This window comes from Anticarsia gemmatalis, chromosome 18 (assembly GCF_050436995.1).
Source record: "Anticarsia gemmatalis isolate Benzon Research Colony breed Stoneville strain chromosome 18, ilAntGemm2 primary, whole genome shotgun sequence".
Lineage (NCBI taxonomy): Eukaryota > Metazoa > Arthropoda > Insecta > Lepidoptera > Erebidae > Anticarsia > Anticarsia gemmatalis.
The window spans coordinates 1,087,576-1,113,793 of NC_134762.1; the positions used below are offsets into that span (position 1 = coordinate 1,087,576).

General features: G+C 34.0%; 1 protein-coding gene across 2 annotated transcripts in view; it reads left to right on the top strand.

Annotated features, from left to right (window-relative positions):
* Nucleotides 1-26,218, top strand: part of LOC142980614 (uncharacterized) — a 317,796-nt gene that overhangs the window by 33,719 nt on the left and 257,859 nt on the right. For both annotated transcript variants that reach the window (XM_076126090.1, XM_076126089.1), the window contains exon 2: nt 19,272-19,309. The gene's annotated coding sequence lies outside the window, so the exon portion shown is untranslated. The remainder of the gene's footprint in view (nt 1-19,271; nt 19,310-26,218) is intronic.

The window sequence follows — 26,218 nt, forward strand, 5'->3', positions numbered from 1 at the left end:
GCTCAACGTCGGAATCAATAATTGTGTCCCCGAGGGCCGAGATTCAATTCCAGAGTAAAAAATATCCCATTGGCCAGGGCCAAGTTATTTTCTCGAAGTTTTTTTTACTTAGTATTTACGAGGTCTTATTTTCGAAATAAGGATTGTACAGATTGGATTTCTTTTGGATTTGTACTTTATATCTTCATACCTCTATTTTAAAATGTGTGTAAAATAATTACTCACAAAATGTCAGTTATACCAATTATAGATAAAGATGATTATTTTCGACTCCTTTTCTGCTATCCGAAGGTATGTATAAGCAATGCTTTAATGCGTTTGGCCATTCACAACGTTGGTCGCATATTATAGAGAAAAGTCTTTTCTTATATATCGGACACGTTTCTTAACTTTAGGTTACAAACAAGAATATCCTTACAACACTACTATAAACAGAAATGAGAAAATATCAACAAATACAATTCAAATAAATCAAAATTAATTAATTAACAGCCAAAATTATCACTGAGACTAGTTTTTTATTTACAGTTTCAGTCATTTTAATACTGAAATAAAGCTTCAGTAACAATATGGCATACTTTCAACACATAATCAACAATTATATCGGACAGTTAAAAACTTATCTCAAACTCGTGTTCACATACAAAAGACATACAAGTAGTAATTACAAAAGTAACGTAAAGAAAACAATTTGTAGCAGTGCAATGCGTTTAAAACGAGGTGAACTTGGTCCGCTCAACTTACTGCCGGACAAAGGTATGCAAATAACGTTATTTCCTCCACGTACTAGTGTTCCGCCTCATTTAATATATTATATACGTTTCTTATATTTATATTACACTTTTGTTTTGTATATTAATAGGTAAGTTTGGATTTAGGAAATTATTTATTTTTATTCCTCGTTTTAGCCCAATGAAACACTTACGGATACACTAAATTTTAACGATATTGAACTCTCGTGATTTTTACACATACACTCAATTTTGCCCACAAAGTCTCTGCAGAAATTGAAATAGTCCCATTGCTGGGAGTGTGGTAATGAAAGGTGACTGAGGCTTTATGTCTATCATGCTAGTCACTTTTGGTCTCTACCTAACCTTATAGAAAAAAGTGCATGATTTTAAGTACGCATGCTAGTCACATTCAGGTTAGGAACTTTGTCTTCATGAACTACAAATAAATGCAGACATGCACGTTTCCTTGCGATATCTTGTTTCACTGCAAGAGCAAATAATTAGCATATAGTCTAATTATTTGCTCTTGCAGTGAAACAAAATGTCACATGACACGGATACAATTAAAACGAATTTTCGTTCAAATGGTATCGTAATCCAAATAAAAAGAATTAACAACCTCTTAACCTGACCCGAATAGTCGAAAATTTCGTAACTTCTTTAAAATCAGACGACTGTGTACTGAACAAAACACACAATACTCTCGAAATCGAATAGGACAGCCAATTTTGAATCGCATAGTACTCGTCTGAAAGAAAATTTTATTTATCTACCAATATATGCATTACATTTCAATCTTATTCTTTTAGCAATAGAGTTTATATTCAAATGGTTCAGGTGAACTCTTTGGCCTGATGCCAAACTTGCATGGAAGGAAAAATCGTGTTTTGTCTCAAGATGTGTATGTAGAAAGAGAGATGAAAAGTTATGTGTTGTTGAACCAATATAGAATATTGGAGATATGCTGATGTATCTACATAATGTAATATTATTGGTACATATTATATTAACATACATAAGATCGCGCCTGTAATATCTGAAGGTGTAGGCAGAGACTGATGTATAAAATACACTCACGTTTCGTTATTAACAATGTTAGTCCCATGTTATGTGGGCGAGCTTTTGCTGTTGCTTTATACCAGTCACATTACCAAAGTCCGGACTATTATTGACAATAATCTAATATACATTAGAAAAATACCAATAAATAGCACTTTGTCCAACCTGGGAATCTAGCCGGGACATCGTATTAAGCAGGCGGATACATTATAAACCGTAACTAATTTATGTAAAACTAGCTGACCCGCGCAACTTCGCTTGCGTCACATAAGAGAGAATGGGTCAGAATTTTCCACGTTTTTGTAACACTTTTTTTTACTGTAAGTCTGCTCCTATTGGTCTTAGCGTGATGATATAAAATTAGTTTTTTTTCCTCGATAAATATTATTAAAATTATTTATATCTCTTAATATAACAAAGTCGCGCTAAGGCATATTTGCCATTAAAACAGTTGCCATGACAACGGAATTTTGTTAATTTAATGTCATTATAATGTTGATTATTCGCGACTTCGTTCGCTACCTGAATTTTCCCGGGAAATGCGTCATTTTTCCGTTCCGATCATTTTTCCAAAAAGTAGCCTATGTCCTTTCTCGGGTATCAAAATATCTCCATAGCAAATTTCATGCAAATTGGTTCAGTATTTTAGGCGTGATTGAGTAGCAGACAGACAGAGAGACAGAGTTACTTTCGCATTTATAATATTAAAGTATGGATAGTAAGTTACAATGTAGGAAACATGCCTGTGAAAACTAATGACTAAAATAATCATAAAAAAGAACGCTTCGAGCAAATATGACACAAACTACTTATCTGAAATCCAAAAAGTGCACTAAATACTAAACTCAAAGCAGTTTTTATGAACTTCAAAACTACAAGTTTCTGCCAGCAGTTGTCAAGCCCGAGCCGTGAAGATAAACACATCATACATCGAGCCTTTGATGCATTTGTTTTCCTTCCAAACATTCTAATGAAGTTTATCCAAAGTCCTTCAATAATGAAGTGAAGAGGGTAATTCTTTTGGGTAATGGTGGTCAGTGGGTAAGGGTAATGGGTAATTCTTTAGCATGGGTAAATTAGTTACTAACTAGTTAGGTAAATGAGTTTCATTTGTATTAGCGATTCAATCCACTTCGCACTTTTAATGGTTGTTTTGTGACACACGGTTGGATTGTGCTGATTACTTGTCTTTGAATATGTTCGGCAACTTATAGCTACGGTGATTGATCGAAATTTGGGGTCACTGTTCTCTGATAACATATATAATTAATTGATTGTCTTTTATAATAGAGATTCTAGAGAGTTAAAGCTCGTAGAATTTAAATAAGATTTTTTATTATATCGCACATATTTCGCTGTTGTATCATTAAATTGATACAAAAAGTTAATTGATTAGTTCTACAAATTCTTCAGTCTTGGTAAAAAATGATTCTGTAGATTTAAGTTTTACTCAATCTGAAAAAATCTTGAAGCTACATTTAAGAGCATAACAGCGAATATTAACAATTTATAGACCAAATCAAACAAATAAACATATCTGCCAAATAAACACACACAAAGCACAATATTACAAATCCAAAAAATCCTTTCCACAGGATGTTGGCATGCCTTCAAGCCGATGAGTCACGAATAACTAAAATATTAAAGTGGCCTGCCGCAATGCGGGTCAGAATGAAGGCCAAGCATTTGGACAATACACGCATGATGCCGAGTTGCCGACGCTATGGTGGCAGGCTTCTTTGTATACGAAATGTACGCCAAATGGCAAATTATTGATGTTTTTGAAGACATTTTTGGAAGGACATTTGGGTGTATTCATAAGTATATTTTTTTATTACCACGGTAAATCTTTATAGGGCTCGTATATAGATAAACCCAGTGTTTTGTTTAAAAAATGAAGTAGTAGGAATTGTGATTGTGATGCATACGTGTGTAGTTAAGTCGAAGTCAGTCGTGCATAATTGAGTTTACAAAGACAGATATTAATCGCTATTATTTGGTAAGAAAACAAGATTTTTAAGCGTTAAAGTTCTGACTCTAAAAATCTAAAATATGGGTCAAACTAAAACACAAATTACTGAATTATCATTTTTTGTGATTAGTTAGTTTATTTATATAAATTCCATATTCCACACTACAGCTGTCTAATGATACCAAAATATATACACGCAGGACCAAGTGCAATAATGCGCAAACTAAAACATCCTTAAAATATCTCAGCGAAAATTTTCCATTTATTTTTCACAAACTCAAAAATGTATAGCATCCGATCGGCAATACAAAGTTCAAGAACGTTGTACAAAGAGGATCTGTCAATAATAAATTATGATGAAAACAAAAAGTACTTCCTCGAGAGCATCGGAACATTCCTTCGTTTTAGTGTCTCATTCGTCTCAGGATACAACGGGATGGGAAGAAGTCCCAAGCGTCATCGCATCATAAAATTAATAAGAAAAAAAAGTCAAGTTCCATTCAAGTTTTCAGTAGGACATTCCGTATTGGAATGTTTTTCTTGACGTCATTGTTTTAAAATAGGTTTTAATCCTTAAGTTTGGTGTATAGGGGCTACATTTTTATCTATATAAAAAAAGTCTTATAAAAATTTATCGCCAAATGTGTTGCTGAGCGCAAATTAAAAAGCGGCTTAACATGACTTATGGCTAAAGATTTTGTTGGAGAAAAAACCCTAATTTGTGAGCTACGCGGGTCGGCTATTATTTAATAGTTTAGAAGACATTGCATTTTATCATTGTATATACAAATCACCAAAGTTCAAAAATCTATAGTCGTCGATACACATATTTACAATTTAAGTATTGTGTATCTCGGTTGATAAGTAGAGTTCGTCAATTTCATTTGCACTTTGCAGTACATTGCTCTTTTTACTAAACACCATAATTTTAGGCAAAAAGCAATGTATAGTATACTCGCTAGCAATTAGTTGCCAAGTGAGATACACAATATGCATGCTGATTTGTCATGTACGATATTGTATATGTATGAAGCAAATCAATGTATGTTCTTTTCTATGTATGTATGTATAAAAGCCAGACTCGGAATGCCTTATTGTGGCACGGCTTCCAAGAATAAGAAAACTTCCAGACATCGTCTCGCCTTCCCTATTCTGCGAAAAGAACTTATTGATGTTCTATATTGTCGTTACAATTATATTACTAAGAAATATTCTCTTAGAAACATAGCAATCTAACATCTAGTACTACTTTCAATTCAATTGTACTTAGAAAAACGAACGCAAATATTTTAAACGTAAGTACCAATATTGTAAGTTAAATAACAGTCCCTGAAAACGTTTCCGACAAACAGAAGTGGCCAGAATTATCATAAAGTATGCGTTTTTACCTCTCGGGCCGGAACCCTAAAACGGAGGGTCAGCCGTGATCCTCAGTGAGCTTGCAAGCATTTTGTTTTAATCAAATCGTCGAGGAAAACTGTTCTAATTGTAGGACAGAAATTCAAATAATCAACTGAGAATTTTCCAGGGCGCATTGTGAATCTAATTACGAAATGCTAAGTTGGCCTGCAAATAACAAAGTCAGACGAAATATAATATTTACGGATTTAAATGGAAATGTCGGGCGTTGCACAAGGACGTCGCTCGGACCTTATCTGAGATGTCCTTTAGAACGGTTCTTAGTGAAGCTTGTATGACGGTGAATGAATGTGGGTTTAAAAGGCGGGGAATACGTTCATACGTGCCGTTTGATATTTTTGCCTAGCTTTTTGAAGTAGACTTATGATGTAGCGAAATACTGAAAAATATGATAAAATATTTTCTTTTGATGTTTGCTGTGTGATATGATCTTATTTTCCCTCGTCACGATGTGGCTATAAAATATATTGTGGCATTTTAGGTCCAAAGAATTTCTCGTAAAACTGATAAGTAAAATAAAAAACTTAACATTGGCTTTTTCGATTTTCGTTAAGCATTTCATGAACTTTTTCATTATTTCTTTCATGCCTTGTAAAACAATTACACGGTAGTAAGTATATGGGTATTCATAGGAGAACGTACGTAGAACTTGAAAGTTACAAGGAAAAATATTGAACACAAAATTACAACATTACATAAAAAATCAGTCCCTCTTTTGAATCATCATCAGCCTAGGCTTTCTTCCTTTATTATGTTAAAGTCGGCTTCCAGTCTCACCGAAAGCAGCTTAATACCAACATTTTACATGTAGCGCCTATCGGTCCTCTACAAGCCAGTTACCTGAGTTATAACACGAGAACCCTAAGACTGGTTGTCTGACTTTCAAGTTTCTGACTACTAGTAACGTCTATCAAAGATCTTTGAAAATGAAAGACGGGACCTACAATGCCGACTATAACATAATAAAGTACCTCTTTTGAATAGCCAAAAGTTATTCAGTCCTTTAATCAGTATAGAAATATTGTAGAACTTGGCAGGTGTCCACTCGCTCCGATATGAATATTCCCTCGAATATATTATGGGAAACAGGTGTATCCTGCCGCCATTTACTTGATATCATCTTTAAAGCTTCGAGAATCTATTTTTAGACCACGAATTTGTACCGTGTCGCTTTTACCGTTGCACTTACATCGTACATGGTGGGAGATACGGAACGCAAATGAAAATTGAATTTTTCTTGGTACAGTTATTGTGGTGTTTCTCCAGACATGGAGAGAATATTTTCAGGAGGCTTTGTACATGTATTTTCTTAAGATTCTTGGGTGATCGGAGCTTACTTGTTAATTAGCAGAATGTTTTAAGAGGCTCGCGACCAAGAAGGCATGTCGGTCGAAACCTCGGGTTATAAATATGACCTTGTAAAGGAGCCTTTAAATTGTCATCACATTTAAAATCTGATTTTTGTGCTAGTATTATGTGTACAAGTTACGGTAGTTTAAAAACGTTAAATGTAAAAAAAATTGGAAATCACAACTTGTCAGTAAGCGGCGCAAGCTGACATTATATAAATAGAAGCTTGCCTGCAGTGTCTAGCAGCAGTAGTACCTCAGCAAATGAATATTACTGAGTATTTTACCTTGACTTAATTAGACACCAATTAATTCAAGGTCGCCTGGCAACACTTAAATAAAGAAACGTTTAACTCTTTGACATTTAAACCATACCTTCTTTATTTATTCACGACTTATTCTACTTGTATCATTACCCATAGCTAGTACAGTTAATGTATTTCGATCAAGATTTTCCATTACAAAAAAAACAATGTCGAGGAGCACAATCAATTGCGTTCAACCGAACATAAGTCTCTTTTCAAGCAAGAATGTTCGAAAACCTTTATTATAAATACCCTTTCTCAGATTACCCGTGGCTAAAGTAAGAACATTTTTCACAAACTCAATTCCCTCGGAATACAATCGAGTGTCGACATGGCGTTCAAAAAGGTCTCTTTAATATTGATTACGAACCTTGAGGTGCCTGCATATATAAAATTCGTCCATTCCATTTAATGGGGTACCTTGGTAGGGTCACCATTTTGATGGGATTTTCACGGATCGGCTTGGATTCTTGTATATTGTTTGTCAGCGTGACATTGTGTATTATTAATGCTTTGGAATTGTTGTTTGTGTTGAAAAAAAAAATGCGATTAGAAAGGACAGTGAAATAAAAAACATCGGTTTAAATTTAACATGCGCAAAAGGCTGTCTTACTTATTTATAAACATCGTGAAACCTCTGACTCGTTATATTATGTTTCGTTACTATCAAACTAATTTGGAACTGTAAAAAATAACTCAATAATACAAAACACTGTGTAACTAATAAGACTTTACACGACGTTAAGTGTAATAGCATGGCTCTAAATTATTATATTATCCGCGAACACCTTTCAATATGGTGATCCTACATCTATCCTATTTAAGCCGCCCGTACCTGGTGCTAAATGGGGCATGTTGAGAAAATACAGCCTTCAGAAACTTCTACCTCGATTGCCTGTGGTTCTGTTCTCCCATTGACAAGTGTTGGCTTTCAAAAGCCAATGTTTGGCCAATCAATATGGTTTTAAGTTGTCTTTAGAAACCATTGACAAGTCAAGTGCGCCAATATTTGGCCAATCAATGGCTTTAACGAGTCTGATTCATTACGATTTGGGAATTCGCTTTGAAGGTTTTGCTTCATTGATGACGTTTTAGTACATTGTGAACAGGTGGTCGATTTTTTAGGCAATCCTTTGACCATCGTTATATACTTAGTATGAAAGTGATAAAAGATGCTAAAAAAACAACTATTATTGTTCCACTGCTGGATAACATTCTGCGTCCAAATTCAGGGAGGGGTTAGCCCTTGTCCACCACGCTGGCCAAGTGCGGACTTGACAATAATTTTATTTGTTTTTTTTTATTGGGATTCTTTTCAATTAGGCAACTTGGGTTTCTCGTTTTTTTTTATCGTGAAACTATGATAAAATATAAACTTTCTCGTTACATGTTTGTTACATTCGAAAACCTGACGTTTCTACGCAGGTTACACTGGCCGTGGTCGCCTCTGAAATTATGCTTCTGTTTAGACGCTTCACTCCGTAGTAGTGTTTGTAAATAACAAAGTAAAGTAAACAACAACAAAATAAAGGCGTCAATTTAACCACACATTTCCCTTTTCCATTAAGATAACAAAAGTAAAAATCATATACAAATAAATTCGAAGAGCTCATTTGCGCTGAACGGAAAACCGTATGGAATGGTGATCGTATAAATAGCCTTCAGTCACGATACTCGTATCATTACCCCTTGTTTGTATGTAAATGAGCCATTACTACCGCTCTCTGTAATTGTAAATGAAATTTCAATTACTGTAGTGTCTTTTGTTCAGGGTTGGGGGTGCGGTTTGGCCTTGGATGGGTGTGCAATTTGTAGTTAATGGTGGTTAAGTATAGCGTATTGACAAGGCGTGTCAGACGCTATTGAAGAAACTAAAATGCGCTAATCTAAATGCCTGTATATTTGGATTGGTTTGATGATTTTTTAAATGAAAAGTATGACAAAGATTGAACGGAATGTTAACTGTCGCTAAAACAACCTTCAAGGTCGTAACATTCACTTGTTGGATAATTATCACTAAGTTATTGGAGACTGTACAATAGATTAGTGGTCGCTTACTGGTTTTTCCGTTAACTTAGTATTTCAAAATATCAAACTGCACGTTAATTTATTAAAAAACGTTTCAAGTCGGTTTTGTTTCCTATTAGCTAGCTCTAGAAAACTTAAGCTAACCGTGTTAACAATGTCCCTTAAGTAAACTACATACACTAAACTAACTATACTAATGAAAATATCGCCAAATTTTCCTTTTAAAATAAGTGGGAAGACATTATAACACAAGTATCTCTAAACTACACTTTAAAAGAAAAGGTATTTAATGAAAATTCACATATTATCACCATATATCATTCTCGGAAGTAATAAAGTGTGGAAAATAAATTGATATAGTGGAACGAGCGTGCAAAGTACTGAGTACTAAATAATGTGTTATTGCGAAATTTGATCTTAATTACTTTTTTAATGGCGGCATGGATAAATAAGGAGTGGTTTATCACTATTAACGGTACTTTTAGAGTTGAAAGGATTGTTGTAACAAAGGATAGGTAAATCTTTTATTTGATTTGCAAGCTTTTTGTTAGAAAATATTTACCATATTTTAGCTTTTGTCGAATGCTAGATTTTACTCGCGCTTATAATTCAACATTTTTGTATTGGTGAATCGTAACAGATAATTTATTCGTTTAGAAATTATTATGCTAGTGTGGATTACAATTTGATGCAAATAGTATGAAATATACCTACTCGTATAAAATTTTTCACTATATTTTGCACAATAAAAGAATATTGGAAAATTTTAAGAATAACCAGGTTGCATTTCCGCTATTTTGCAAAGAGAGTGATTCCTCACTTACGCCATTCTTTCTTTGGGGGTGCGATTCGTCGTGATCTTTTGTCGTTTGATAGAGACATTGTCTTCGAACCACGAAGACTCAAGTTTGAATAACCAGTACTTTACGTTTCGTCTATTTCAAGTACAACACGGCAAAACAGGCATAACACAAAAAAGAGTTATTAAGTAATAAAACTTTCAAATTATTCCAAACGACCCTCACACCCAGTAATAAACAATTATAATTGAAAAAAATAACCTAATGTTCTAGCGTGCGTGAATAAAAAACTATGAATATGAATACTGAGCGAAATAACTGTGATTTGTAACGCAAATAGTTTATAGGAGAACTGATTAAATGTTAATTTACTGTTTATTCTTTGCACGCAACGCCTTCCCTTTGTCTGTGGAACAAAGTAACATATTGTTTGAAGCATAATAGAAGTAAATTAACGTAGGTTATTTTATGATAATGTATTGTAATTTTTTTACTACATGTTTGTTATTACCGAAGGTAAAGATAGGACTTTAATACATGTATCGCGGTTTAAGATGCTGGTCTTATGTCAATAGCAGAAAGATTCTTAGACCATCAGATAGAGCATCGAAAGTTGTATAAGACTACATTAAAAAGTGAGAAACGATCAACTGTGGCTTAGCTGCCTTTTAGTTAGCGGATGGCAGTGTCGTGTAAAGTAAAAAATAATAATAACCCATAAATGTCCCACTGCTGGGCAAGGGTCTCTGTGATATTTAGTCTTCAGCTAAATATAGGGTGGGTAAGTAAAGTCTGGACTACTTCTGAGAATATTAAATTTATATCTTTTTCTATTTCTATCTTCTAGGGAAGGTAAAGCTAGCACGGCAAGGATATTCTATGCTTAAACGTCAAGCAATTGTATTATACGATAGGAAAACGAGCGAAGCCATAGCTTAAAACTTATTGAGAATAATTCAAAAGCATTACTCCTTCAACAAATAGTACTGCTCAGATTAATTGTCACAGAAATCTCCAGTTAATTAACATAAAAAGGTTTTATACAAATAATCACTAACAGCTGTTGACCGGACGTACCTAGAATGCGGGTGAAGCCTTTGAGCTAAGAATAGTCTAGCCTTCTGGTCACATGAAGCGTCCATCAGACGCTTCGTAATATAGTAGTGGCTTTAACACAGATGTACGTAGTGAGTACGTCTTAGATACAGACTGAATTAATTGATTGGTATACACAAAACAATTATAAAATTATTACATTATTATTTGAGTTAGGACTTTTATGTGTGTATTAGAAATAATTATCACTTGCTGTAACGGTGAAGAAAACATCGTGAGGAAACCTTGCAGGCCTTACTTTTTTTTCATACATTTATTGAAGGCATGCAAAGTTCCCAACCCGCACTTGGCCAGCGTGGACTCAGGGCCTAATCTTTTACGGGGTCTACGGTAGGAAATCAAAATCTCGTGATAGTAACGGGGCTATCATTTCTGTTGCTTTAAAGCAGTGGTTCCCAACCGGTGGTCCGCGGACCACCAGTGGTCCGTGGAAGTCAAAATATGGTCCGCGAAATATTAAAAAATTTAAAAGTTTCAGGATGATTACTACACTTTATTTTTAATATACTTACGTAGTGTTCCCTGCTTACTAAAATAATATAAAAGTGGTCCCGGACTAAGAAAAGGCGGTTGGGAACCCCTGCTTTAAAGTGTTGTTCATTAAAAGGTTGTTAGTTCGGTACCGGTGCTTGAGTGAAAAATGCTTTTGTGATGAACCAGTATTTATTCTGTTTGATGTTTCGGCCGATTCTTTCCTATTACAAAAGTCTTTCAGCTTCTAATATATGCTAAACTGATCTTCTACCATCAAAAGTAATTGAAACATTCAGTAATTCTCCCAGTTACCTAGCATCGGATGAAACAATAATAAATTCAACGTATCGAGAACAGAAACCATTCAATATGTTTATTATTTCACGAACGTTTTGACGAATGTGAAGTTTTACGGGTCATTGAACTTGTGTTATGAAATTTTATTTATACTGGAAGGAAATTGGTTACTGTGTTTTGTATGATGAGTGTGGTAAATTAAGTTGTTATGGAGATAAGAATCGAAAGAGGTGATGACATATTGATGAAATAGATCGAAAGATATTGGTAATTTATAAAAAATCCTGTGATAAAAAGGTGTGGTCTGAGAAAATATCGTTAAAGTCGTTTTCAGTTATATAAATAAACATACAGACATACCAACTTTTAATTTTTATTGCTTTTAGTAATCTTTGGGTCTAAGAGAGTACAGTAGAGACTAGACATCATACTATTGGATATATATAACCTTGTAATATTAGAAAAGTAAGCCAGTTTTAAAATCCTTTGGATCTCAGGAGTCTGTTCTTTTAGAAGTATTTGAAGAAAATTATATTTAAAAAATAATACCTTTATAAAAAGAATTTAAAAGTAAAACCTGTCAATTTTTTCTAAATATATTAATTTCAAAATACAATCCACCGTTCACAAAATCAGGATATCTAACAAAAGCGGTATTTTCTATTAGCAGTTAGCACAATAGGCTTATTGAAGGGAATTCTTGCAGAGCATGAGCCTTATCCAATAATGGCAGCTATTGTTCCACAAGTGTCTGACCAATTAAGAGATTTAAACTCAAAAGAACTTCACAATTAATTGCTGGCTCATAATTTAATAGCTTAATCGCTAAGTTCTATTGTTTTTTGAAGAATTCAGAACGGAAATTAAGGGATTTTAGGGAAATGAAAATGTGATGTTTGATTAATTTTTTTTAGTTAACCATACATCTTTTTTATATTAGCCCTTTATGTGTCCCACTGCTGGACAAAAGGATACGAAAAGGGCTCCCCTCTTTCCATTCAAATCCGGCAGATGATGGTGCCACCTGTTTCGTGGTCTGTAACAATCAATAATTCAGTATATTATAGTATACGGCGAAAACGCGGTTATATATTAAATATGTAACGTGGGATTTTAATAATTCACTTTATAAACTCTTAACGAAATATGATTTTTTCTATCAAGTTACTCTATCTGTCAGTCGATTTTCAAAATCTCACAATAAATGTAGTCTTCTCAAAGAAAACTATGTACATGCTATGTTTCATTAGAAACGATATTTCTTTAGAACATTTCAATATTACCGATAAAGAACTTTTTGTATACTTCAGAACTAATAACTAAATTGTTTATAACTCGTACAAAACTTACGACTACAGGACCGTATTCTGGATTTGTATGTATTTTTTATGATAGAAACACCACGCTGGCCAAGTGCGGGTTGGGGACTTTGCATGCCCTCAATAAATGTATTAAACAAATTTTAGGCATGCAAGGTTTCCTCACGATGTTTTCCTTCACCGTTGGAGCATGTGATAATTATTTCTAATACACACATAACTTCGAAAAGTCATTGGTGTGTTGCCTCGGGTTCGAACCTGCGACCACTTGCGTGGGAGGTGCCAACTAATACCACTCGGCTATCACCGCTCTAGTGAGTTATTTTTAAAGTTATGTTAAGATCACATGTCATATTATTATTAAATGTTCATCGAAAAAAAATACGGTGACTTCTGAAATCATTTAAACCTATAGCGAAACTTAAAAAAGTCGTGAATTTATTCTGACAATAACGAAGTAGTTTTAATTTTAAAATACATAATAATTTTTACAAGTACTCCGTCTTTATTGAAACAAAAGTCCTTTGAGCCAAGCCAATTAGTCTTAAAACAATATTTTAAAAACTTAAATAAAAAAATAGAACTCAAAATCTTGTTGAGCTAAGTGGGTACTAATTACCCTTTTTAAACTAATGCTAGAACTTTATGAAAAAGGGTTTTCGAAAATTTCTAGAACGCTTTTCTGTGAGCCTCTAAGGTCTGGGTATGGTAGGGTATATGACTGTTGATCTCGTAGTCTCGAGTTCGATTCGCGGGTTAGGCAAATTTCTAATGAGCTTTTTTAATGAATATTAGTATGTTCTGAATAGCTAGCCCGAAGATTTCTATCTTGCGCGCTATATGGCAATAGACCAAATGGACAATGGACATGGGACTAATACTATGAAGAGCAAAACGTCGGTATATTTCGTACACCTCTGCCTATACCTTTGGCTACAGCTGGCGTGATACTATACATAAATAAACACAGTTATCATTTAAAAGTCATTTGGGAGTCAAAATTGATATTATCTTGTTAAATTATTACACAAACGTCCATTAATATGAATTAATAGACAGCAAATATGACTATGTTAAATACTTACAAATCATAAATATCTAGTGCTCATTTATGACCTAGACTCGTCCTAGACAAGACCTAAACAGCAATTAAAATGTACAGTCACATTTTCATATTATTTTTTTGTTTCTTTCATGTATTTTTTGCTCGTTACTCAGTAGAAAAATCATTTGAAATGTTAAATAAGATGTTTTGTATAATTTAATATCTTTCTTCTAAGAGACTGGCTTATTTAACACAATGGAATTAGAGACGTTTGAAATCATGTCATTTCATAAGACTCATTATTTTGTTCAGATTCTTTAAATTGTGAAAAAGAGAATAGTGTTCAAGATTTTTTACGTTATTTCGTTTATATTACATTAAATTGTTAAACTTCAAAGTCGAAAGAATATGAGGGAAACTTACTTTATTTTAAACTGTTTTCAAACTAGTGTATGACAGTTGGTTCAGCGCCCCTAGCGGGCGTAGTAGACACTATTTTGGCAGTACAATTTAAACATCAATCTCTCGATACACGAAAGAACCGTCTGTACAGCATCGTGCTATAGTAATGATGTATAAAAAGTTTTTATTTGGACCTGATTCTGGGGGCTATCACATATCTCAGTTAACAACTATTTGAAAGTGACCATTCTGAACATTGTTTTCTCCCTTAGATTATAGTAATTAACACGTGACGTCAAAGCAGCAATGTACTGAATAGTGACCATCAATTTGACGTACACCAGTTGTCAACGTGATACGCATGCAGATATTCATTAAAAAAAATCTCGATAGCTAGCCGGTTAACGATAGTAGTAGGGTATTGCCATTCCTTTCTCGTAGATCTTTATATGTGTTTCTAAAAATATGTGAAAGTCACAAAACTTTACCAATACCAGTATTACGAGTATAATATGCAGATAAAAGTTTGATCTACGTTGTTATTACTCCACTCGTTTTATCCGAGCGCTTACATTCGAATCGTTTTATTGAATGAAAATATCCGATAATATTTCATTTTCATGTTACATTATTGAGGCTTTATGAACACAGTTTTGTGCAAAATGGGACCATTTATTCATCAAAGTAGTATATTCTTTTTTTAACCTATTACTGTCCCACTGCAGGGCAAGGGTCTCCTCCGAAACGAGGGGGCGGGGTTAGTTAGGCCTTGAGTCCACCACCCTGGCCAAAGGCAGGTTGGGGACTTTGGATGCTCTCAATTAAACAATTTTTTTTGCATGCAAGGTATATATTTATTTACTACTTGCAAATTGTAGCGCGATTACCAACCACTATCCTCTATCGACAACTGACTACCTACACAAAAATATGAAAATCAGATCAGCGTCCCTAGCGGATGTCGTAGGAACTAAATTTTAAGTTGGTACATTTTAAATGTCATACTCGATTGTACCGACTGTAGATAATAATCACACTACTGGTCTGGTTGACAGTCATCAACCCAGACGATTGAGGTCTAGTAACCTAGCAATAGGAAAGACATCACTCTACCAATAAAGTTGTAATGCATGTGCGTGGCAGTAGATAATTTCATACTAAAGGCGTTGATTTTACAAGCTCATATGTTTGAGGCGTACTGTAATTAACTGTTGATGAAAGTCATGAGTGGCATGCAATTATAAGAAGGATTGAAGAAAGAGATAATGATTTTGGAAAATGCAATCAAATAGCGAAGCTATAGCTTCATTTCAAACTCATTAATCTCGAGGCTGTTTTCAATAAATTTTATATACCTATATAATATCCTCTTATTAAGATGTGGGCAGAGGTGTATGAAATACCGCCATGTTTCGCCATTTACAATATTAGTCTCATGTAGTCGGGGGCGAGCCTATTGCTACTTACCATACCCCGGACTACTATTGCGACCTGCTGTAAAAGAGGATCAGTGTTCGATTCCCGAGTCCTTATTTTCATGATACATTAACGACTTCTCCACAAAGACAATTTAATTGAATAAAAAATACTAAATTATATTGTACTTAATCCGGCCCTGGCGACTAAAATATTGATAGAATAGTTAAGCGACTGATTGTTATTCAAATTATATTTTTCTTTTACTTTTCCAATAATTGGCCCGTACTTTATTCCTTTATGTGTACACAATTTTCATTAAAACATACTTTACCTTTGAAAGTTTTTGAAACTGAAGTAATAAATGTATTTTTAGATGTATTACAAAGGAATAAATAATTTACCTAGACGAGACATGTAAATAACAAAACTTTGTAGATGATGATTTCTAAAACATGTTCATACATATATAATTATAAAATACTCTCGTTTTGTCTTTTTTATTATGTGTGTTCAGTGTAATAGGAGCAAGATTATTACTGCGTGTACAGCACACAGTAATAATCTCGCGCAATTCTGTACAGTCGAGTATCGAGAGTATGACATTTGAAATGTACAGCCAAAATAGTTCATAAGGAGCCCGGAAGAGGCGTTAATCAGATGTTAGTGTACAATCACTCGACAGCTAGCCGGTTGTCGATAGTCGATAGTAGTAGAGAATCGAGGTACTGGTCACGCCAATAATTCTGGGCTACTATTGAAAATAATCCAATATAAATTACAAAAAAACAAAATCAAGGCTCACATGGGCATGCGAAGACTTTTTTAAATGTTTTTTACAGTTGGGTATGATAGGATAGAAAGTAGCCCATGGACAAAAATGTCGACATCCTATAATCTTTTCAGTACCCACCACAAACGAGTTAACACGTACCACGATTCAAAGCTCAAACGCACTTAGCATCAAGCGTTTAGCATTACAAACAAGAATCATGCGCAACGCAATCCCATTACCCAGTTCAGCTCTATTCTAATTAAACGCATTCGCTGTACAGGCAAATGTAAACCCCATTTACTATTAACGCTGTGTTCCGTCGCGCCTTAATTACAGGCAAAACTTGGAAATTATTCAGTTTTTAATTATAATACTGGATTAAGGAAACTTGTCGCGTTGAGTACTGCGGCACGTTGTTTTTGGTATAATTGCCAAAAAGTTGATGTGTTTATTTTGAATGTTTTGTAATCTTGGGGATGAAATTATTTGTTATTTTTAGGCTTGTAATAGATGTAATTTTAGATCTCATTGGGGACCTACGTAGGCTGTGATGGCTTCGTTACTTGGTCGTTGAGCGGCTGATTTGAGTATTTGTGACATGCGAATTGCAAATTCGATAAAAAGTGCAATTTACCGCATTAAGTATATCAACTATTTAAATTACATTCGAAATTTTAACATGTAGGTAGGTCTGCTGTATTGTAGTTCTTGCCGATTAGCGGCGGTAAAAAAAATAAAATATGTTGTTTTTCCAGTCATCAACCTTTTTCTAATTTTTTTGAGTCGGTTTATTACTTAGTCATGAGCTCTTTAATTGTTGTTTCAGTATGAATCTTAAATTATCTAATGTCAATCGAGGATACATGCGATCATATTATATAATACATCGATGCATTGTAAGATTTCATGCATGATTACATGATTAATACTGTATTTAATTTTACTGATTTAATTGTGAAAAAATAAACAAGAAAATAAGTTTAGCTGTTTTAGTAGTCTAGTACTCAAACCTTTCTTCTAAGTATCTAACGAAAACAAGTTTCCTTAGTACTTGGAGATATTTCCAAGTAAAAAGGCAAGCGGTAACTAATTTTCTAGTTTTTCTTTCATTAAGCTTGAAATGGCGAGACTTATAAAGAATTCCATTACTAGCGGGAAAAAATGAGCTGTATGAAAAAAATCTAGGCTGCTAGCTGGTGCATAGGATTTATAATTTAAGTCTAGAGTCCCGAAACGGTAGTTTTATATGGCGAGGCCACGAAAATAGAGGGAAAGAGATTTGGAATGGACATTTGTTTTGATGTTTGTATGATTAGTACAATAAATAATCAAATACCTAAAATAATTTGGATTAATAGCGTTAACCCTTTAAAAATCTAGCCTTTTCCGTCTGTTTAGTACAACTATTTGAATAGTTTATTGCTTATCAATTTATAAGGTAATCGCATCAGAGAGTAAACCGTGCAAGCGTCACAAACATATAGCTATTTTTTTTTAATAACCCATTTCTGTCCAACTGCAGGGTAAGGGTCGCCTACCCAATGAGAGGGAGGTGTTAGGCGTTGGGTCCACCACGCTGGCCAAGTGCGGGTTGGGAATAGCCACTGTAGTATGCCATTAATATTGATACCAATTATTTATACCGGAAATCGATTCGTAGACCTCAAAATCTAAACTTGAGGTCACAGATCGAAAGCCTATTTCATCAAGGTCCATTATTCCAACACAATATTTTACAAAACATCCGGTCAGGAAATCAGCAAGACTTTGAGTTACGAGTTCCCGAAGGAGGCTTCATGCCGTGGATGCAAGAAATATGAGACAAGTTGTCCAACTGTCACGAGTTTATAAAATAATAGTTATTTCTTATACTTTTCTCCCTTGAGGGAAAAGGTGTTTGGTAAAATGTTTTGTGGGTAGTATAAAAATAGATTTTGAGGGTAGATGAACAAGTTATGTGTAAATTGCCAGATCGTAACAACTATAATGGAATCCTTCAGTTTTTACTTTCAGTCTTTCTGGACGTTTACAGTGTTTTAAGTAGTTGCGAAATGATCCTGTCTCAGTATCATTTGGGCATCGTGGGATTTTAGCTTTTTGCTACATATGGATCAAATGCGTAGGACTGAAATGAATGAGACAGGCGCAGAACCGAAAAAACTGGTCATTGTTAGGGGTGGCCTATATTCAACAGTGGGTAGAAATAGGCTGAATAGATAGATAGAAACATATACTGAGGGCAAAGGTTAGATAACTCATTATAGTTAGTGAATCACAATGCAGTCGGAGAATATAACGGTAAAGTTTAAAGTTGTTTAGTTTGATCTTAATTCAACTAGAAATATTTTTATCAGTAAAAAAATATCATAAATGAGGAACAGTCGGCAGGCTAGAAGCCACAAACTTCGAGCTTAGCTATTCTTTATGAAATGCCAAATACACTTTCTGCAGCATTACAATAAAGTGACGTCACACTTTCGTATTTTCGTTAAGATCAAATGAGTGCCTAATATTTAAAATAATTAAAAAATGACATAATTTTGAATTCAAGTATAAAAATTTTTCATTAATCGAGTCAACTACCCTATTATCTCATTGCAACAAAAATGCAGCAATTCTTTCTCGAAAATTCTCTCCGATAGTAATTTTAAAAAGGCCCGGAAATTCTGTGATGATAAATTAATTAAACTCAATCTGGAATTCATTGTGATAATGACATTTTAAAGTGATACCGTTGTTAACCAAACTCATTTTGTTTCAGATCTGATTCGGATTTCACTCAACAATACGGATACGGATGTAAGTGTATTTTATAGCTCTTTGTATTTTAATTAAACAATAAAGGAGAATGCTCAAAATGTATGGGAAAAAAACCCAGGCCGTACACAAACGGTGTGTAACTCAGAATTTTAGTGATACTGAGTGATTCAATTCCAGATATTCGCCTCTATCAAATTCGATGGCTAAATACTATTTTTTGCTATTTAAAAGGTGAATTTAAAAAATAAATATTTTTCAAACATTCATCACAATGATTATTTTTTGAATAATATAATTGTATCGAAACCGCACTACGGGCGCCAGCTAGTAGTGTGGGCGGTATGTCTTTTTTATATTCATGATAAAAAATATTGAAAATACATTAAAAACCCCTACTGAAAAGTAATAGCAATATAATATGTTTAGCCATTGAATTTGATAGAGGTAAATATCTGGAATTAATTACACAGTATCACTCATTTCTCCCATTGCTCCCATGCTGGATTGAGAGCGAAAAAAAAACATAGAAGGTGCCAGCTGCATTTCTTCCCGTGCATACTGCAAAAGTCAGTAGAGGGATGGAAGGGTTTGGTGCTTCATAGGCTATAGGCTAGCAATCTACCACCATGACAACACTTTTCTACCTTATAATAGCCCTCCAATTGTCTGCCAACCCGCATTAGACCAGTGTGGTGGACTAAGGCCTGATCCCCCTCTTTGTTAAGAGGGGAGGCTCGTGCCCCTCGGTGGGGACATATATGACCTGGTGATGATGACTCATTTTTCAAAAATATATTTTTTAATATTTTTAATTTGTAACTCAGTTACATACCTATATTAAAAATGTGTGACTCAAAAAAGATTAAACATTTATATAGGTAACTTATTTAAAAAATATAAAAATATATTGAAAACCCCTACTGAAAAGTTATAGCAAAATAGTATGTTCAGCCATCGAATTTGATAGAGGTAAACATTGGGAATTCAATTACACAGTATAACTAATTTTTTGAGTTACATAACTTTTGTGTACAGCCTGGGTTTTTTTTGAGCATTCTCCTTTTATTTTCTTTTGTATTTTTGTGTGTATTTTATTTATATGGCAAATTAAAAACAGTGCCTCATTGCCGTGGTCGGTAGTGTAGCTGAATGCTGATTATGAGGTCCCGGGTTCGATTCCCGGGTCGCCCAAAGTGCTGTTGGTCTATTTCTAATTTAAATCAGAATATTTCTCAATAGTAGTCTGGAGCTTGGTAACATGCCCTATAAATGGCAATAGGCTCGCTCCCTATTACATAGGACTAACATTGTTGGCGAAACGTGGGAATATTTCAAAGACTTTTGTTCGCACTTTCGGATATGAGAGGCTTGATATTATGTAAGCATATGATTAGAACAATTAATTTACTTCAGTTAATAAGATGGTTCTTTACATAAGTACCTTCGATGTAGCACAAATATCAATTCAGTAAAAAACCTTTCCATTTGTCAAAAGTCTAATGTCAAATGGGACAAATTTCTGAAGAAACCTTCCATCTTTACTCACTTTAATCTGTTGTAGAATGTTCTAGAAAACGTATCTAAAAGTTCTCATTACTTCACAATGTGATTTCGTAAGCACATATTTTAAAACCGCGTTTCGTGGCCGAACTCGTAAAGGAGGAGCCATTAGTAGATTTCAGTTATATTATAGTTCTACAACTTTGTAGAGAGCCTTGTTTGTGTTCGAGACTAGAGGTATACGAAATTGAGACTTTAGTATATAAGTGACAAGCCTTATGTAGCTGACGGTGGCTTGTTTCGTACAGCTATTTTATTTTGGAAATACTCAAAATTATTTAATAACATTTTGATTAAATTCACGTTTGGCGTAGTGGTTACTATGGTCAGAGCCGCGTGTCGAGGGTTCGAATCCCACTCAGGACAAATATTTGAGGGATGAATACGAGTATTTGATCTGAGTATAGTTGTAAATGTATGCTTCTAAATATAGACTTATATAAAAGTATGTATTCAGAAGTTTATATATGTATAATTTTCAGTTTTGTGGTTACCATAGAACAAACTCTATTTAGTTTGGAATCAAATGACAGTTTGTGAGTTGTCCACTTATATTTATATTTATTTATCGAGAAATTTTGCATGCCAAGACTCTCTACTAAGTTGTGAGACTATAAGAGAGTATCTTCAAAGCCTGTTCTTGAGAGGTTCTTAAGATAATCACGGGGTCTTTTAACAAAGTTTATTTTTGTGAAAACGTTACGTGTTTGTTACACGAATTGGTTTTTAATCGTCTTTAATTTGTGTTAAGTTGTTAAGCGATTAGAACTCGCTAGGAATTAGGTAAAATACTGATGAGCCTTTTGTGGGCTTGTTGAGGTAAACCCTTCGTATTGAGAATATTGAGGTGATTTTAGAAAAGTCTTTTTTCATGTATTTTTTTGCTTTTCTAGTAAATATCGGTCTAAAATCTTGTAAGAGTAGAATTTTGTATTCTCATTCATTATCTGCAAAAAATTGTTAAGTATCAAAATGGTAAAACGATAGTGTTCGTTTTAAGTGGCGTTCTTTGGTCTCTACCTACCCCTATAGGAAAAGGGCGTGATATAATGTATGTATAAAGAGTTATGTATAACTTCCGGAATTACATACACTAGGTATGTTTGTACATGCTGCCAATATAGCGAAACCACTACGATGCTGCATATGATTATAATGAAGTTTGGATGAAGGAAGATTATTTGGTTCCATTATTGTATTTAATTAAAATTAGCGGACTAGCTCGACTTTGTCCGGGTAGAGTACAATTTATTATTACGCCTGTTAGACCCGGAGATCTGACAGAGTTGTATCAAATATACCCACGTCCACCATTATGAATTGTCAGTTAAGATAACAGTCGTTAAGCCACGTCAAAGGCCTTCGGGCGGCTTGAACAACTTTGACACTAGGTTGACCACTAACCATACGATAAGAAGAAGACCATTATGAATGTTAGTCCCATGCCTATAGCATGGGACTAACATTCATAATGGGCAAACCTGTTGCCATTTACCGGGCAAGCTACCAAACTCTAGGCTCCTTTTAAGAGTAATTCAATATCAATTAGAAAAATATCAATAGTTGTCCGACGCGATAATCGTACCCGAGAACTCACGATTCGCAGTAGGATACACTAACTTTGGCGCCATAAAGACAGTTTCCGACAGTCTAGTCTCGCAAATATTTCAAAGGCTACATAAAGCAGTAAAACGAGACCCCAAGGGTGTGTTCATGTGTAAATTGCTTCACATTTCACCTAAAATAGAGTTAAGCACACACTGTTATAATGGAAGACGTTAAAAATACCTCCCCGCCGGTTTGTACACGGCCTAAGTAAATCTATGCTTTAATACCTTCAAATGAGACCGTTTTGTTGAGTTCAGTAATTGGATTGTTTTAGTTATGTTTTCTAAATGTGGGATATGAAATCTGTAATGTTTATTTTTAGCCGATTTAAAAAAAAAGGTAGTTCTCAATTCGTCTGAATATATTTTAATAACTTTATGCTAGGTGGATTGATTTTGGTTCTAATTTGTTTGAAACTTGGAAAGGTTTAAATATAAAAATATCAATCACTAAACGTCACCACGACTACACGGACGAAGTCGGGTGCGTCCGCTAGTATATAAAAAACTTAAAAATGCGTATTTTGAAATTCTAAATTCACAAGTAATTAAGGGCCCACGATCGAACAATTAATCACTAATCGAAGTATCATTAGTATACTCATTTATCCGTCAATGAAACAGCCTATTTATCTAACACACCAGCGTATTTTGACCTCAAATATTTCACTCGAAGCACTCGATCCACTCGTAACCTAAAATAAAAAGACTTTCCAATAATCGCGCCTTTTTCATTACGAGACCTACCATTAATAAAGTTCTAGCCCTATTTTTCTGAAAGCTTTTAAGGTGAAGGAAGCTTTTTATAGCTTTATGCTTGTTTACACGAAGGCAAATGTAGATGTGGTAGATACTTATATATTTTGTCGCTTGTTATGTAAATACCTGCATACACACAATTTGACGCTTGTTTTGACCCTATGTTGTATATGAAGTAAGTCTATTTCCATATACCTTGCACGTTACTAAACTACTATTTGTTTCTTAGTAAATTCCTATTGAAATAAAAAATACTCAATCGATCATAGCTTTGAATCTGAAAGCTCGTTATATTATTAAGTAGTTGTATAAATCTATACTAATATTATAAAGCTGAAGAGTTTGTTTGTTTGTTTGTTTGTTTGTTTGTTTGAACGCGATAATCTCGGGAACTACTGGTCCGATTTGAAAAATTCTTTCAGTGTTAGATAGCCCATTTATCGAGGAAGGCTATAGGCTATATATCATCACGCTACGACTAATAGGAGCAGAGTACCAGTGAAAAATGTTACAAAAACGGGGAAAATTATGATTCTCTTATGTGACGCAAGCGAAGTTGCGCGGGTCAGCTAGTTAGTACTAACCGGCTAACGGTCTTATATTTTTTAAAGACAACTTCTACATTAAGCATTCATTTGATGTGTCGGATCTTTTAAAAACATACAAAGAACGGACTCAAACTGCAACTAGATACAAAACAAGCATCTGTTCAGTGAGTAAATTTGACACAACAATGGTAACGATGAACTGACCCCCATAACCACTACCACGGACGTCATCAAGTAGGGTACTAAAACCGCTATAAAACTATATGTGCAAAGTTTACTGTTTAATGCACTTTTTATGACAAAAGTGACGTCACAAGCCTGTAACTAAGGAGTTAAACAAGACCGTGGGTAGGTAGTAATATACAATTGAGCCATTGAAAAAATATTTGTGGGACCTCGAACAGCACCTCTACCGTAATTGATTAGAACTACGATTTAAACTCTCGCGACTTGTACTCATTATATTATATTGCAAAAGAGTATAAAACGCGATTGAAAATTAAAGGTAAAAATACCTTATTTATTTCGAAACATATCGGGTAAACAAATTATAAGGTATCTTTAATTTAAGACCCGTTGCATTATAATGTTCTAAAAACATTTATTTTTAATGGTAGTGCGATTTTTATAGTTGGTACTATAACATTTAAAAATAAATGTTTGACAATCAAACCGTACTTCCATATTAGTTTCAATAGTAGCCCCTAGAGACGATGACCAAATTTTCATACAATATTTGTCGATATTAAGCCGGTTATTGATAGTTGTATTGATAACTTAGGTAGTAGTTGAAAATTACCCATTAGATAATTTTGAAATGTCAAATACTCAATGTGAAGGCGATACAAAGCTACAGAATGCCGGTAAAAAAGCCTTTAAAATACTTATATTTCATTTCATTTCGAGGTCATACACACATTTTGCCTGAAATAATATATACTATTCTCACTCCTCTTACACGACCTTTTTAGAGTTCTATTTTAATCTACACCTCAAAACCAAGACTGAAATATAATTATTATAATCTTCCAACTAAAACTAGAAAGTTCACTGGAACGCATACGTGCGTTTCAAATATTTTTAGTATGTGTGTTACTGTGGTATTATTTTTAGAAGAAAACCACAACGTGTACCTTATGCCCAAAATAATTTTTATTTACATGTTATTTTAGTAAGTATGCAAATGAATGTGTGTTTTAAAAGAGACTAAAGCTCTTACGAATAACTATGTTCAGATTTTTTAAGGTCTTTGATATATTCATATCAAAGACCTTAAAAAATCTACAAAGCTGCCCTGCAAAGCAAGTAGTCACTTTGAAATTCACACTTTCAAATGTCATTGAACAACAGAAAATTATATAAAAGTCATGAATAGACAGTTTTTCCACTTGCCTAAAAATGTCTTTAGTTCATACCTTTTAAAATGATGTGCCATACGCACTACAAACCTTTGAGTAAGTATGTAAAAATGGCCAATTTTACTTTAGTATATAAAGGCTCAACTTTAAAGTATCATATCTCTGAAACGGTAATTCCTTATTTAAGTAAGGTACAAACATGTCGGACCAGTAACGCTAAGTCTTTACCGTCAGAATTATCGAGTCCCGAGAGTTTGACATTTAAAATGTACTTCAAAAATTGTTTCTATGGCACCTTCTAGAGGCGCTGATCAGATTTTCATACAAAATAATTCGATAGGTAACCGGTTGTCGGTAGTTGATAATGATAGAGAATTTTGCTACAGATGCCTATATCGTTTGGTCAACCGTCTGTCGAAAACCCTCTATACTAATATTATAAATGCAAAAATATGGGTATTTTATATATGAAATCTTTTTCACAAAGACGAAGATATTTATATAGAAGCTAATACTACAGAATTAACAATAATATTGGTAGATTATGTGTGTCACAACTCAGAATGCAACATGACTTCTAAAATTAATAAACGGTATCCAAACAATGAGTGTGATTATTTAAATCGTTGTGATTCAAAATGTCGGGGCTTTGAGTGCAAATGCTTGTCTTCAAAGACTTGCACGAACAGTTATGTGGCGAAATGCAAAATTGTAACCATACGTGATATTATCTGAAGTTTTTAGTAAAACTACGAAGATAATATGTAGGTTTATAGTTGCGATGTTGGTTCTACAAGGTTTTATTTAAGGATCTGCTTGTGTGTGTGAAAATATAATTAGAAAAGTACTAGTATTTTTTGGGATATGAGCTATAGGTACTGGATTTCAATTTATAAATTAGTGTAGTATTTAGATACTCGGTACAGCGTAAGATTCAAATCATCAATGATGCACGGACCCTATTCCACATTTCGGAAAATGACTTGCCCAGCTGTGACACAATAAAAGGTTTAATTATTTATCATACAAACAGATACAGGAGCTTTTAAGATAATTTAAATAGTCCAAAAACTCTTTGATGGAAGCGAATCTTATTGACTTAATTTGTCGATTTAT